We start from the raw sequence: 16742 nt of genomic DNA on the forward strand, positions 1-16742 counted from the left end.
GACAAATCTCTGCACCTCCCCGGGCAGCCGGTTCCCCATCTGAACAATATAAAGGTCAAATCAGATGGTCTCTGAGAACAGGTCTGGCATGGAGTGACTGGGCCCTCACTGTGGCCAGACTCTGTGACCAGGGCTGGAGATACAAGATGGATGCAATGAAGGAGATGACAGAGGTGAGATGGTAGACAGTCCTCTGGGGACAGGATCGCACTGAGATGGCCAGTTGGAGGAGGGGCAGGTGAGAGCAATGGTGTCAGAAGTGCCAGGGTGTGCTGACCGGTTGGCACTGGGGCTTGAAGGAAAGACAGGTGCCGAGGAGGGCACCTAGGTTTCTGGCTTGATGCTGGCAAGAATGCCCAGGGAAGGAATCAGGGAGGGGGGAAAGCTGGGGGAGATGGCACTTGAATTTGGACTCGTCGTGTTTAGTCCATTTCGGCAGCAAGTTCCAGCCCGCGGCTGGATATACAGGGGAGAGGTCCGGGCTAGCCCTGGCGCCAGCCCTGAGAAAGGCCACCGCACAGTGTCACCTTTCCCTGTGCCTCTACTCCAAAGCCTGTGACCTCCCCATCTAGGGAGTTTTCCTAGTCCTCAGGAGAGTGAGTTTCCACTCCTTGGGCAAAGCCCAACTCCAATGTTCCCTGGCACACCTCCTCCTCTTTCTGTCCTTTGAGGACATTCCTGTGCCTTGTCTGCTTACTGCGGACTTCCCAGCACACTGGACTGTGTTGTGTCAGAAGACTGTGGTCGCTGTCATATCCCCAGGGCTGAGCACGAGATCTGGCATATAAAAGATGCCTGCAAATGTTGTTTCATTGCAAAAAGTAGGAGTGATTGAATGAATGAGAAAATATGGACCTTCTACACGTGAGTGCGGGTCCAAGGCCGGCTTCATCAGGTGACTGCCAACCCATCTATCTGCTGTGACGACCACCAGAAGAGTAAGTACCCTACCTCAGTTTCCCTGTCTTCCCCAGCTGGGCCCATTGGCCAGCAACTGCAACACTTACAAGTCCACCCCGGGCCCTGAGCCCCTCCTGGCTGCAGCAGCAAGGACTCCACTCTACCCTGTACCCCACCGGCAACCCGCAGCAGGGTTTCTCCCTCTCTGCACACACACCCCTACCTCTGGCTCCTGGCAACCCTACCAGAGACCCACACCAGGGCCTAGATTTCAATGCCCCTGGAGAGGTCTCATCCCTGTTAGGCCCCACCCACTATTTGGAAATCCAGAGTTGACTCTTACCTGAATCACACAGGGACCCGGCCGCACCCAGCCCCACCTCTGGAGGCAGCTTTGCAGACAGGTAGGAAAGCTCTGGAATCAACCCAGCCTCTCCTTAAATCCCATCTCCCCCACCCTCACCCAAACTCCTCATCAGCTCTAAACTCAACCTTGGGCAACCAACTGCCCCTCTTGGGCCTCAGCTTCCCCATCTGTAAAATGGGGTTAATAATTCTACTCTTGCAAGAGTTACCGTGAGACAAAAGAAGATGGTCTGTGTGAGCTTGTCCAGCCTCCAGGAGGAGCTCAATGTAAATACTTTGCTTGCTTTCCCTGCTGTTCCTTACCTGAGCGGGAGGGTTTCCTGCAAACTTCTCTTCTTCCTTTGAACCTACGTTACCAGTGCCAGGCCAGTGTTGGGCATTGGCGACAATAATAAAAATCACTGCTATTTCTTGAGTACCTACTACGTGGCAGGCAGAGTGCTATGTGTTTTGCAGGCACTATCACATGTGATTTTCTCAACAGCCTTATATTATCACCTCCGTTTTACAGAGAAAAGAAAGTGGGGCCTGGAGAGCTGAAATGACTTACACAAGGTTGTACAACTAGTAAAGGTTAGATTTCAAGGTCCAGTGCCTTTGTTCTGGATACCAGGTACGGCACACCTAAGGCCCAGCACAGCCAGCCGGTGTTTGGAGTTCATGAAGAGAAAGTGGAAATGCACGATGGGTGATGGTCGGCTGTTTACACCCCTTTCCCACTGCAATCCTCACAACAGCTCCATTATGAAAAGAGGAAACTGAGACTCAAAGAGTTCCCTAGATCTTGCAGTAAAGAGGAGGACGGCGGGGGGAGTTACAACCCCCGCAGGAACACCTGCTGTGTGGCAGACATTATGCCGAGGGTTCAGGTGCACCACCGATTCTATAACTCAGAACAGCTCCATGAGACAGGTTTTCTCCATTTTTCTAAACAGTAAAAATGACTTGCTAAAGGCCACAGGCTAATAGGTGGTAGAGCTGGGCTTGGAGTTCTGGCCTCTTTGATGTTGACGTCTGCAAGCCTAACTGTCTGCTCCATCCCTGGCTCTCTTGGATCCTGAACCCTGAATCTTTAAAACAAACACTCAGATCCTGGCGGAGGCAGGCCAAGAAGACAGATAAACAAGCAGGAGATTGGTGGTGAGTGGAGAGTCTCCAAGCTCATCTGGGGAGTTTCCACTGCAGGGTCCCCTGTCCTACAGACCTCAGCATTAGGCAGCTGACGCCATTGGATCAGCACAGGATGGCCCAGTGGTCACACCATGGGCATCCTCCCCAGCCCGCCCCCACCAACAACGGAATCTGCACAGCATCAGACAACAGCTCCTGAGATCTGGGGGCCCAGCCACCTGGGGAGGAAGAGCAGGAGGAACCAAGCTAGGGAAAAAACCATCGTCTTGCAAAGAGACAGCAGCTACTCTGGAGGTTGCTGGGGCTGTAAAGTGTCGGTTTCTGCATACCTCTCCCCCTCCACCGGTTGAAGGAAAAGGAGCTGTTTTCATAGTCCTCCTTTGGTATGTGAAACACCCTCCTAACTCTGCCTAAAAAACTCAATAGCTCCCACGGCCCCAGACCTTAGCCTGGCCTTCAGATTTATCATTCACCTGGCAGCAGCTGCCCTAGAAAGATCTCCATTTCCAACACCCAGTCCTTCCTGCCTAATCAAAAACTCAATTTCCCTGATAGGGAAACCCAGAAGATCTGGTTTCTAGAGACACAACCTCCTGGACTCACCATGTGACTTTGCACTCACTCACCTTCTTGGACCTCAGTTTCCCGGCCTGTTAAATAAACCTACTGAATTACATGTGCTGAAGAGGTGGGGAGGGAGGGCGCAGAGGGGGCAGAGCTTTTGAAGTCAGTCAGACCTGGATTCGGAGCCCAGCTATGATACTCTTGCCGTATGCCTGGGGGCCTGTCGTATCTCAGCTCTGAGACTGCTTCCTCATCTGAAAATAAGAACAATAATAATATGTATTTCCTGGGACCCCTGTGAGGATGGGACGACTTAGCAAAATTCCTGGCACTCAGGAGGCACTCAGAAAACGATCATTATTGGTGGAATTATTGTAATTAATAATTATATAACCAATCCAGGTCTGTCGGCGTGGCCCCAGAGGTGAAAGCACTTGTTCTAGATGCCAAGAAGAATTTAAGAGAGAATGGCTGCAGTCAAGTGCTAGCCTCGTGCCCCTGGAGTGCGTCTGGCCACAATATGACAACCATGGAAGCTGGAGGGGAAAAGGAGGGGATTCTTCTCAACAACCAGCAGTCCAGAGGTGAGACGCCAGGCCTCGGTGGCCGCTCGGTAACACCATCAGGCTCTCCAGGCTCTCCCCATCTTTCAGCTCTGCTGTGTCATCCCAGAATGGGTTGTGCCCTCAGGCCTCCTTCCAGGCAGGAAGAGGGTAGAAAGGGGAAAGGCAGCCCCAGCCGAGTTCCACTAATCTTTCCCCACAACTGTGTCACATGACCTCGCTTGGCTGCGAAGGAGAATGGGAAATCGAGTTTTTGATTAGGCAGGAAGGACTGGGTGTTGGAAATGGAGGTCAGTCCTGTCAACCTCCAATGTCTGCCAGACTCTGAAGGGTCTCTTTCCGGTGTGGGCTATGGTTTCTGACGTGGGCTTCTCTGGAGAGTCTAACAAGTACATGCTGCAGAATTCAGCAATGAACAGGCCTTTTTTGTCCCAGGCTAGGGTCTGAGAATTGCAGGTCTGCAGAAGGTCAGAGCCAGGAGCTGCCTAAGACAAGGTCCAAACCACTCACCCCCCCTCAGGTGACAGACTCAGAGACCCAGAGCAAAAGAGGGACTTGCCCCAAACAGGCCAGGCACCTCTTCTCTGTGCCCTATAGCCTCTTGTAAAATGACCAGCCTTGGAACGAGTCACATTCGTAACAGTTGTGCCCCCAACACAAGGACATCTCATCCTTTGATGAGACTGAACATTTAGTGGGCGAGAAGGCGCGCTTCTAAACAGCCTTCAGTTCTCAGGCAAGAGCCTTAAAAGTGCATTTTCCTGAGCCTTTCAGCGAGAAGTGGGCTGACTCATCACTGGCAGGGAACGCGGGCTCCTGCTTTAGCACCTCGTTAATAACTTACCGTCATGGAGTCGCACACAGTGTAAGAAAACATTTTCACTGACATCATCATCTCTTTTGAGCCACACAGCAGTCTCTTGACAAAAAATGTTTTTAGCCCTGAATAAGTCAGGATTAGTTTCATTACAAATGCCAGATACCCAATTCCAACTGCTTTTGGCAAAAGGAAGGGAAGTGTTGGCTCCCAAGCTGAAAATTTGGGGCCAGGTATGGCTGCATACAGGTGTCAGGTTCTCTCTGTCTCTGTCTCTCTGTCTCGCTCATCCTTTTTTCCCCTCTTGTTGGCCTCACTGTCTGGCAGATGCTCCCCAAGCACTCAGGCTCCTCCAGCCAGACTCACGCTGCCCTAGTGCCCCAATCCCACATGAAAGGAGAATGCTTCTTTTTTGGACACTTCTGATTGCTCTAGCTTAGCTCATGCACCCGTCCCTAAACCAAATGTTTTGACCAGGAAGATGGAACATCCTGATTCTCAGTCCTAGAGTCCCAGACTGTGTACCCATGTGAACGAAGAATGGGAGAGAGATGTTCCCCCAAAGAAAACTGGATGCTGTTATCAAAAGAAGAGAGAAGGAGTGCAGGGCAAGGGGGCAAAAGGAGCTGCACTCTATTTCTCCATTTGACCAACAAGGAAACCAGCGCTCAGAGAGGTGAGTGGCCTTTGCCTGAAGCCTCAGGGCTGGTGGGAAGGGAGGCTTTCCTGCCTTTGGCTTGAGCCTGGATGGAGAGAAAAGGAAAGAGCTGCATGGATGGGTGAGCGTACTCCTACCTGTGTGATTCAGGGCCTCCCCAAGAGAGAGGGAGAAGGGTATGGAGGGATGCTGGTGTCCAAAGCTGCTGCTTCTCTGTACTTCCTGGTATTTGCTTGAGCAGGAAAGAATGCTCATGTTTGCTGAACAATTTCAAGGCATGCCAGACATTGCTGGGCACTTGACAGACATCATCTCTCCAATCATACTTTTCAGAGGCAGAAGCTGAGGCTCAGAGAGGTGAAGCAACCTTGTCCAAATCACAAGTATTGGAATGGCAGGGCTGGGAGTCAATCCAGGTCTGGAATGAATCCAAAACCTGTGCTGTTTTCTTGAATGCTTTCTAGCGGGGCACTATTGACATTCTGTGTAGGATTGCCCCACACAGGGCAGGAAGTTTAGCTGGCTAATATTAAGCCCAGTAATGGCAACAACCAAACATTGCCCATGCATTTCCAACTCTTTCCCCTCTAGGAGGCTATCACTGGCTCTGCAAGGGAACCACAATACCACAATGACCAAGTCTGGCTGCTTTCTGTGGACTCAGACTTTCTCTGACACAGAGAAAGCACTTAATAAATGACGAATGAAAGAATGAATGAAATAGTCAAATAGTCTGGAGTCAAGCAGGACTATGTGTGAATCCCAGCTCTACCACTTATTAGCTATATGGCATTGAGCAAATTACTTAACTCCTCTGTGCCTCAATTCCCTCCTCTGCAAAATGGGGAAAATATTAGTACCATCGTCATACGGTTGTTGAGGATTGAATGAGTTAATGCTTATAAAGTGCTTGGCACATTGTTTGATGCTTACTAAGCAGTGTATCAGTGTTTCTTTCTCTCTTTTTTTTAGTGTTTATTTTTGAGAGAGAGAGAGAGAGAGAGAGAACGAGCAGGGGAGGGGCAGAGAGAGAGGGAGACAGAATTAGAAGCAGGCTCCAGGCTCTTAGCTGTCAGCGCAGAGCCCGATGTGGGGCTCGAACTCACCAACCGCAAGATCATGACCTGAACCGAAGTTGGATGCCTAACCGACGGAGCCACCCAGGCACCCCATGTTTCTTAAATAAATGAGCCAAAAAATTAATAAGTGAATGACTATCATTTACGCGTACACACACACACACACACACACACACACACGCGTTCAGGAGTTTACAGTTAACAAACACTATGAGTTTGTCACCTCCTTGGACCGCCTCCAGTACCCTGGAGGGAACATTATGCACATTTTACAGATGAGGAAGCCCAGGCTCATGGAGTTGAGATGACCTGGCTAAGGTCTACTGGTTGTTCAGTTGCAACTCCGAAATATCAGACTCTGGCTTCTCTGCATTTTGCATCCCATGCAAATACCCATTTTTAAGCCAGGAATAAATGAATGAGTGAATGAAGGAGCTGCAGGGATTCCAACCTCTCAGAATACCTGGAAAGGGAGCGGTTGTCCTGACCCCACAGCCATGAAGGACCTATCTCCCTTCCATCCAACCTAGGCTCTCACTGGGCTGTCCAGTGCTCTGTGGTGTGTGTGTGTGTGTGTGTGTGTGTGTGTGTGTGTGTGTGAGAGAGTCAAGGGTTTGGGAGGGAAGAGGCCCGGCCACGCGGCCAGGACCACAGGACCACATGAAAGAACTGGGTGGTGAGTGAGGACTGGTCAGCTGCCTGCCCACAGCCAGAAAGGAGCGCCCCAGAGTCCCCAGGCCTGCTCCCCTCCCCCAGGCCACCTTGGGGACAGGAATGGGCTCTTTCCTCGGGGCATCTCGCAGCCAGAGCACAGGAGTGGCCTCACTGCTCTGTGATTTCTTTCAGTTCCACACCACCCATCCTACAAATAATCACGAGATGACATCTGGGCCAACCTCCGGGTGGGCTGCTGGAGCCTCCTGGTCTCACGGAGCTCTCAGACGGGGAGGGGGTGGGGTGAGCCTCAGAGGAACAGAAGACAGAGGGTAAGGAAGGAGCCGTGAGAATCTCCTTGCAAGGCCCGCGTGCCTAGATCCTTAGGAGGATCTCAATTCCCAAATGCTAAGGTCCATAAACCAGCACCTGGCCCTGCTGCCTAGCTGAGGTACCATGACCAGGCCCTGATTAACAGGGCATCTCTGGGTGCCCTGTCCCTCAGCTTCCCTCCTCCTCACCCTCCCAATACCCCCACCCACTCTAGCTCCTCACATCCTCTCACCTCCTTTGCCTGCTGATGCGTTTTAGATGTCCTCCTGCTCTCTTGGCAGAAAGGAAAAGATGTGGACTTTAGACACACACCCACCTGGGTCTGCATCACACTGGCTCTTGACCTTGGTCAACATTGACCATGTTGCTTAAATTCCTTGGGTCACAATTTCTCCACTAGAAAAAGAGGGATTTTGTGATGATTTAAAAGGCTGATGGATGCAAACATACTTAGTGTATAGTAGGTGTTCAATAAATGCTACATTTCCTTTTCCTGAAAGGCTGCCACCCGAGAGCTGGGTTAAGAGACTAACAGGGAAGGGGATGCCTGGGTGGCTCAGTCGGTTAAGCGTCCGACTCTTGGTTTCGGCTCAGGTCATGATCTCACATTTCGTGAGTTCAAGCCCCACGTCGGGCTCCCTGCTATCAGCACAGAGCCCACTTTGAATCCTCTGCCTCCCTCTCTCTCTGCCTCTCTCTCTCTCCCTCTCAAAAATAAATAAAAACATTTAAAAAAAGAGAGACTAATAGGGATAACCTTCTGGCCTTTGCTCTCCCCCTTCATTCTCCTTTAAAAAAATCTTGCCAGGGTTTCACACAAAAAGAACTCCTTCTCTGCAGGAGTTAATATTCTTTGGGGCATGTACACACAATGGAATATTATTCAGCCATAAAAAGGGAAGGAACTCTCACCATTTGCAACAACAAACTTGAAGACATTATGCTACGTGAAGTAAAGTCAGGCAGAGAAAGACAAATACTGTCTGATCTCACTTACATGTAGAATCTAAAAAAACCAAACTCACAGAAACAGAATGTAGATTGGCGGTTGCCAGAGGCTGGCAAGTGGAGGAAATGGTGATGGTCAAAGTGTAGAAACTTCCAGTCATAAGATGAATAAGTTCTGAAGATCTAATGTACATTGTGGTAACTATGGCTAATAACACTGTACTGTATACTTGAAAGTTGCTAACAGAGTAGATCTTAAATGTTCTCAACACACACACACACACACACACACACACACACACACGCACACCTGCACACATTCAATGAGATTTTTATATTCCCTTCTTCTAATGGCAGGATGCAAATCACAGCCTTAGTGAGCCTTTCTCTACACAGTGGAGGTACAGAGAGGTAAAGGATGGAGAGACACTGAGATCATTTATATGCCAAACCACCTCCAACTCACAGATCTGCTTAGATCTCAGCCTGGCTTATCTCCCCTCACCAGGCCTCTCCTTGGCATTTCACTTCATCCTCCTTGCCTGGCAACATGATTTGGATTACACTGCATCCTCCTTACTCCAAACTACTTGGAGTCTTTTAACTTTTTTATTCAGACCAACCCAACCTAACTCAACTCAACGCAACCCACTACAATTCTCCTAAATTCAACTCAAGTCAACCCGACTCAACTTACTTCCACTTACCCCACCAAATCCATCCTATCCCGATTCAGTCAAACTCAACTCCACTCAGCACAACCCAACTCAGCTTAACTCTATCTACTAAGTTCAGCTCAAAGCAAACCATCTCAACTCTGCTCCACTCAGACCCAAACCCAACTTCCATTCAATCCAACCAAACTGAATTCTGTTTACCTCACCTACCCCTACATGACATAACACAACTCCGCTGCACCCAAACCAAACCAACCATGCTTGACCCAACTAAACATGATTCAACTCAGCTAAACCCATCCTGCCCAGCTCAGTTTTTCTCCTTTTGTATCTCCTCCTTCTTTCCAACGCTTAATACCTACATTCCAACCCTCACCACCACCCCCCCACCAACCTACCAGATTCCCTATCAGTTCCTAACCAGTCAGACACAAAGTTAATGCCTCATTTAAAGAAAGATGGGGAGGGGCGCCTGGGTGGCGCAGTCGGTAAAGCGTCCAACTTCAGCCAGGTCACGATCTCGCGGTCCGTGAGTTCGAGCCCCGCGTCAGGCTCTGGGCTGACGGCTCAGAGCCTGGAGCCTGGTTCCGATTCTGTGTCTCCCTCTCTCTCTGCCCCTCCCCCGTTCGTGCTCTGTCTCTCTCTGTCCCAAAAATAAATAAACGTTGAAAAAAAAATTTAAAAAAAAAATAAAAAAAAAATAAAGAAAGATGGGGAGAGTTTTCTTTGGACTTTCCATCTTCCTGCTCTCTTCTCCCAACCCTAACCACATCCTCCTGCAGGTAATAACCTTCATTAATCTCTGATACTCTGCCATTTGTCCCTACCCTTTAATGAAGCCCTGAGACCATGTAGCATCAGACATCCTAAGCCCATGTGGGCTCTCATCTTTACACACACTACCTCCAGGGGCATGATGCCTAGAGGACATTTAAACTGGGAGGCCACAGGGTTCCAGTCCCAGAGGAAATATCACAGGCAGAAGAGTGACCACCAGACCTGGGCACAGTGTGGGCAACAACAGGATCTGGCTAGACACGCCCCTCAAGGAGCAGAAAACTCTGTCACTGGCTTTCCTGCCCATCCAATCCTTTATGGCTGCCCTGTTCCTGCCTGTACCTCTCAGTCTTGGTCTCTGCATCTGTGTATCTTTGTTTCTCACTCTCTCTGTCCCCCTGTGATATCTCTGCCTCTGTGGGTGGCCCTATCTCTTCATCTCTGTCTCCAACACTCTCTTCCTCTTTCAGTATCTCTCTTGCTGCTAACTCCCTCTTGCTGACTCTGTCCCTCTTCATCTCTGTCTCTATTTCTGGCACAATCTGCTTCATGTTCCACGCTTTGGCTGGGAAGCTATTTCTCCTGAGCACAGATGCCTTTGTTCTCTCCACCTGCTCCCTACCAAGGCAACAGCAGGCCATCCCAGGCAGAGGCTGCTGAACCCGGAGCTAAAACTGCTTCCCTGGTCAGAAAATCGCAATCGTACACATAGAACTAGGAGGGAGTTCCAGTCAATCTTCTTGTTTCATGGATAGGGAAACTGAGCCCCAGAGACTGCAAGGGTCTTGCCAAAGCTCATGTAGAGTTAGTGGGGCAAGAAAGAGACCCTATCAGCCAGAGACTCCAGACTCTGCACCCAGAGTAGGAAGGTCTGGGTACCAGACCATCTGGCTGGTAGATGGAATGACAATAAGACCAAAAGCCATCTCCACAAACAAGGGAACTATCTGTCTTGCCACACCATCTCAGATCAGTGCCTTCCTGTCTGTCTGTCTGTCTGTCTGTCTGTCTGTCTCATAGTGACATGTATTCTCTGGGGGGAAGGGGGGTGGGGAAGAAAAGATACAAGAAGCATTCTGGGTGCCCTTTTGATGAGGGTCATTCATCACTGACCCCAAGCCTTCCTGACAATTCTGAGAGCATTAGTGGGAGGCCCTCAAAAGTCCTGGGGAAAGAAGGAAGCTGGGGTTTGGCCCTCCTACAACATAGCCTGCTGCAGTGAGGGACAGGGCTCGGGTTTTAGCCAGACTGAAGCCAGATTCCAGCCACGAGACCTTGGCTGCAGGCTCTCTGCCCAGCCAGGCACAGCCCCAAGACTGTCGGGGTCTCGATCAAGGTGAGCCTTTGGGCTGGGCCCGAAAGAATGCATTCCACCCAGCCCCACCATGCATCAGCCTCCTGACCAGTCCAGGCTCCAGCAGGAACCAGAGCATCCTGGGGGTCCAGGCCAGAGCCAAGCCTGAGAAAGGCCCCTTGTCCAGCCCAGAAGGGAGGCCCCCACTACCTCTTCCTAAGCCCGTGACTCCCTGCACATCTAACCGCTCTGGGGCTGCCTCCCTCAGCAGCTCAGAGTTCCTGGACTGGCACCGGCCGGGCTTCCTCAGAACCCTAGGAGGTCTGAAAATAGAAAAGAAGAAGAGGACACTGTGGTCGGTGTGGTGGGCAGAGTAGAACTTGGGGAGGGGGTGGGCAGGACTGGTTCCTAGGCTGTGGACAGATACCGCTATGACCAGTCCTGGCCCGACCTCCAGTGCCCTCCCACACTCTCTCCAAGCCCCCGATGCCTGTCTCTCTGTAGAAGGGGACTCCGATCCTTGGGCCCAAACCTCCACTGAACAGATCAGGAGGCTGTGGCCCAGAGAGGGAAGGAGATCTGCCCAAGGACAGATAGCAGGAGAAGGAGCCAGAATCCAGGGCTCCTGGCCCTTAGACCTTCCCCAGCAGGCTCTCAGGGTGGGGTTCTTTTTGGGCCTGGAGTGTGCCCCATCTGCCCAAGAGAGCAAATTCAAGTAGTTTGCTCCCCATGTGAACCCTGGCTACCCATGTGAATCCTGGGACTGCCCTGTTCCTCAGAACACACAGCTAGGCTTGAATCCAAGCTCCCTGCAGAGGCTTCTGGAAGGCAGGGCCCTCCTTCACTCCTCCTAGGCTTGAACTCCGCCTAGGCTGGCTTTTCCTTCCGCTTTCTTTCCCCGGCCCCTCTCTCCCCACTGCCATCTGGGCCCTGCAGAGCTGGGGTAGGCAGGGAGGGGGACCTGACCCTGCCCCCCCCCCACTTCAGCCCCGCCTGGGCCTCCCAACAGGCTGGGTCCCCATCCCGCAGCAGATCACTGCCCCCACCAGGCAGCCTTCATTCTTGGAAGGTCCTTGGACACGTAGAACTGAAATCTGCCTCCCTGGCGTCTCTGCTGCTGCCTCCAGGACCCTCCTCTGCCCGGTGTCCCCTCAGGGCTGGGCAGGCTGCACACATTCCCTGACAACACGGCTGCAAGTGCAAGTCTCTCCGGGGTCGTCTTGCCTCAGCCACCACCACTGACCATGTGACCTACGTGACTCTGCCCTACCGCATCTCCCCCTTGGGCAGATCCTAATCTGTATCGTTTCACAACAGGTATAAGAGCTTTCAGGGGGTTCTGTGAGCCTTTTAGCAAGTGGCTGGACCTGAGGGTGGATTGGGGGGCCCCCCAAACTCGCAGGTAGTGTCAGAAGTGAGGGCAGTCTTATGCACAGACTGTGCTCTCCAACCTTGTCATTGGCCCCACGTGATCCCATGATCATTCAGTACCCTGAAGTAGGTACCGTTACCATCAGTCCTGGTTTACAGATTGGGAAACTGAGGCAAGTAACCTGACTGAGCGTGCACGGTGGGCAAATGACAAAAGCAGGCAGTCAGGCACCGGAGTCTAAGCCTGCAACCACTGTCCCGTACTGTCCAACTAGGAGAGGCCGAAGGGTGCCCGTGAGACGTGGGGCTGGGGTGTTTGCAGGGGAGGGTTCCCAGATGGGTTTCCCGGTGGAGAAGCTGAGTTTCGTACTGGGACGAATGGGAAGCGATTGGTGGTTTTGAGCAGGGAGTGACATGAGTGGCTGAGGGTTTCGGGAAGGTCCCTCTGGATGCAGCACAGAGAACAGGTGGGGAGACCAAATGTGGCTACTGCAGCAGACCGGGTGGGGTGGGGCGGAGGGACAATGGTGGCTGGACCCGAGCCTTGGTCTTAGGGATAGAGAGCAATGGACACGTTCCAGGTCTACCTAAAAGGCAGACTTTTGGTAATGTTTATTTATTTTTGAGAGAGAGAGAGAGAGAGAGAGAGAGAGAGAGAGAGAGAGAGAGAGAGAGAGAAAGTGTGCACACATGAGCAGAGGAGGGACAGAGAAAGAGAGGAACAGAGGATCTGAAGCAGGCTCCATGCTGACAGCAGAGAGCCCGAGCCAGGGCTCAAACTCACAAATAGCGAGATCATGATCTAAGTCGAAGTCAGATGCTTAACCCAACTGAGCCACCCAGGTGCCCTCAAAGGCAGATTTGACAGGACTTGGAGACAGACTGGATTTAGGGAATAAGCGAGTGGGCGGAGCCAAGGGTAACACCCAGGCTTCAAGATCAGTTAGGGTGCCAAGTCGTTGAGATGGGGTGAGACAGACAAAGAACAGATATGGGGTGGGCTATACCACCATTAATGGTCCCAGAGTCCTGAAAGCCAGGGCTGCCCCACCCCAGGGCACAGGGCCCTTTGTCTAGACCAGGACGGTCCGCAAGCTTCAGAGCAGGGAAGCTGCACCTCACCTACCTCACAGTTGCCACCAGGTGGCAGCATAGGCCTCCTTTTCCGAGAAAAGTCCCTGAAGGAGGAAGAAAAAGGAGCATCTCTGCGCTGGAGCTGCAGACAGAGGGGAGACCTGGGAAAGTGGACCAACAGCTTCACCCAGGGGCCTGTAAATGTGAGTTCCTGCAGGCGCAGCATCCAAAGACCCCCAATCTAGGAGGCAGGAGTCCTGGGTTCTACATACTGCCTGTGATCCAGAGCCATCACTGCCCCTCTCAGCTTCTCTCGGGCAAAGAGTACAGCCCTGCATGGGAGCCAGAAGCTGGCAGAGGGACTTTGAACTGCTTCTCTGGCTTTCCACCCCCCATTACTATGACTTTCAAACATATTCTTACAGGCGACATCTTTGTTTATTTTTTTTACAAAATCCCAAGTGCCCATGTATGACATAGAGAACAGATTCATACCAATCTGCTCTAGTTGGGGTGCAGGACCCTCCCAAGCCCACACAGAGGATGCAGTCCAGACCCCTCACCCTGATGTTCGAGGCCTTTCACCCCCTACCTCTCCTGTGTCTTCTCCCACCCAGACCACACCCTTCCACTCTTTCAGCCCAGGCTGGACTTGCCCTTGGGAATGCCCCTCCCCTCCCCTCCTAATTCAAGCCCTCTTATCCCTCACTGTCAGGTCCCTTGTCACCTCCTCTGAGAAGGCTTCTCCAAAACCCCCGCTGGAAAAAGTCACTCCATCTTCTACACTGCCCACACCTCAGTCGCCAAGCCCTTGCTATGGCGAGGCACTTCCAACAAGCCAAGAGCACTTCCTCTTGCTCTGAAGATCTTGTGCTCTAAGTACGCTCACACACATCTCTCCCCCTGCTCCTGACCACCTCTGGGTGGGGACCATGCCCGGTTTCCCCACCGCAGAGTATGTCCAGCCTCACCCGGCTGGGAGCGGGCAGACTAGCCTCTGGGCACCCAAGCCCTGCCAAGCTCCACCAGGCCACACTGGCAGGCAGTTCCTCTTTACTGGGGCTTTGCTTTCCCCCTGGTGTAATGGGGGCTGCTATTATCTAACCAGGACTTTGTATCGAGTCGGGACTAGCTGCGTAATTTGCGGGGTCCACTGCAAAATGAGAATGTGCAGCCCCCACCCCGTTCAAAAATTACTTAAAATTTAAAGACGATGTTACTAGATCATTAAACCAAACGCAGATCGCACACCCGTGGAGCCACCAGTGAAGTTTATGCACTACGCAAGGGGCCTGGGACCTAATCAGCCTGCACCCAAATGTGGGGTTCCGTCTGCCAGAAACATAGTCACCTTTTTCTTCATTCAAGGGCACTGTCTGCTGGTCAACTTGCGTCCAGTAAGGCCGCATCTGCCCAAAAGGGGGTGCCTTTTCCTTCAGTCACACAATGGTGTAATATCAGTCAGCGGCAGCCCTGCCCAAGTTCTCTGAGATTTCACGACCCTGGCACGTGAGCTGTGCTCCCGGACTGCTTACTGAATGAGGAAAGGAGACCAGAAACTGGACACAAGACATTGGAGAACAGGGATTAGGGCAGGTTAGCACACAACTGTGGCCCATGAATGTTTGATGGACCAGTACATGAATGACCAAGCGAGCGCTTAAGACTAGACATGTAAGTAATTGCACTGTAGAATTACAGACCCAAGAGAGACTGAGAAATCATCGAATCTGGGGTTTTCAAACCATGTTCTCCAAAGCTCTAGGGATCTGCAAAGGTGTGTTGGGGACATGGAAAGACAAGGTACTCAGGGCTCAGGCCCCCTTCCTACCTTGTGAACTTTTTCTCGGTCTCATATACTGGGCTTCCCATATAAGCTTCGGTTTAAAGACGTTTGCTGGCTCAGGAAGGGCCAGAGACCTGCCCAAAGTCACATCACAGAGCCAGGGGAGAAGATCAAAGAAGTGAGCTCAGAGGTCAGTCCTGAGCTCCCAGATGAGAGCCTGAAACAATAAAATCCAGGCAGGAGAGTGAGCATCAGAAATTGGAGTTAAAAAAAAATGTTTTAAGTTTATTTATCTTGAGAGAGAGAGAGAGAGAGCCCAGGGCAGGGCCAGAGACAGAGGGAAAGAGAGAATCCCAAGCAGGCTCCACACTGTCAGTGCAGAGCCCAGTGCAGGTCTTGAACTCACGAACAGCGAGTCATGACCTGAGCTGAAGTCAAGAGTCAGACGCTTAACTGACTGAGCCACCCAGGTGCCCCAGAAACTGGAGTTTTATACCAGAGTAGAATCAGTGTGGAGAATCCCAGACAAACCAGAGGGTGGAGATCAGGGATGATAAATCTCAGCTCAGAGCAGAGATTCAAGGTCAAGTTATAAATTCAGAGGCTTAAGGCAGGGGTTTATTCTCGCTTTGTTCATTCAGTAGGTATTTACTGAACATTTACTATGTGCCGAGCATGGTTCCAGGCCCTGGGATACAGCAGTGGACAAGACAAAGTCCCTGCCCTCACACAGTTCACATTCTGGGAGGCAGGGGTCTGTGTGCAGGACATAATCATTATTATAAGAAAACAGATGAAACAACCAGCTAGAGATTAAATGATACAAAGAAAATTAAACAGAGTGGGAGGGAGAATCTGCCAGTAGGTGGGCTGGCTCATATAGGGTGGTCAGGGAGGGCCTCCCTGAGGAGGTGACATTTGAGCTGCACTCTGAATGAGAGGGGGCCCGCCAGCATCCCAGCTGGGGGTGGGGGGCGGAGCTGCCTGCCCAGAGAGCCTGCAGATCCGCGTGGTGAAGCTGGGCGGGCTGGGCAGGAAGTCTGGCCCCCTGTAACTGTATCCCCAGGAAGGAGAAAGCCAGGAAGGTGCTTTCAGCAGTTGTATTCATCAAGGCCGGCTGCACTCACCCCGGGGCAGCACCAGAGGCTCCTCAGGGCCCCTATCCACCTTTGGCCGCCTGGGGAGGAGACAGCCAGGGAGGGAGGGCAGCCTAGAGAGGGCCCTGGATTCTCTTCCAGACAATAAATGCTTCCAGGTTCCTAGGGAGCATTCCTTGGGTCACAGCCGCATCTGATGTCAATTACCCCTGGTGTAGGGTTCCAGGGCCGGGCGGGGGCAGGGGTGGAGGGAAGGCCGTTTCTCGGTAATCAGAATCTCCTGGCCCAGTGGTGCACCCCAAGACAGGTCCCCAAAATGTCAGGATTCAGGGAGGGGGTTCTCCCTGGAAGGAGAGGTCTGGCTGTGGTGGACGGCCTCGGCTTCCTAGCCATTTGCTGTGTGACCTGGTGCAAGTCACTTAACCTCTCTGGGCTCCTATGGAAATGGTGACAATTCCACCTTTTCCTTCCCAATGAGGCAAGAGCACAGTCCAAGTCTGGAGGGCAAAGCTCAGGGCTGTGGGCTGGGCTGGGGTGGGCTGGAATGGGGTGGGGTTGCTAATCCCTTACTTTTTCCTGCCCTGATTAGATCTTAACCCTCCTGCAAATACATCCCCACCCAAAATTATGGTGCCAGAGTTGCTGGGATTAAC

The sequence above is a fragment of the Acinonyx jubatus genome, chromosome D4 (genome assembly GCF_027475565.1).
Source record: "Acinonyx jubatus isolate Ajub_Pintada_27869175 chromosome D4, VMU_Ajub_asm_v1.0, whole genome shotgun sequence".
NCBI lineage: Eukaryota > Metazoa > Chordata > Mammalia > Carnivora > Felidae > Acinonyx > Acinonyx jubatus.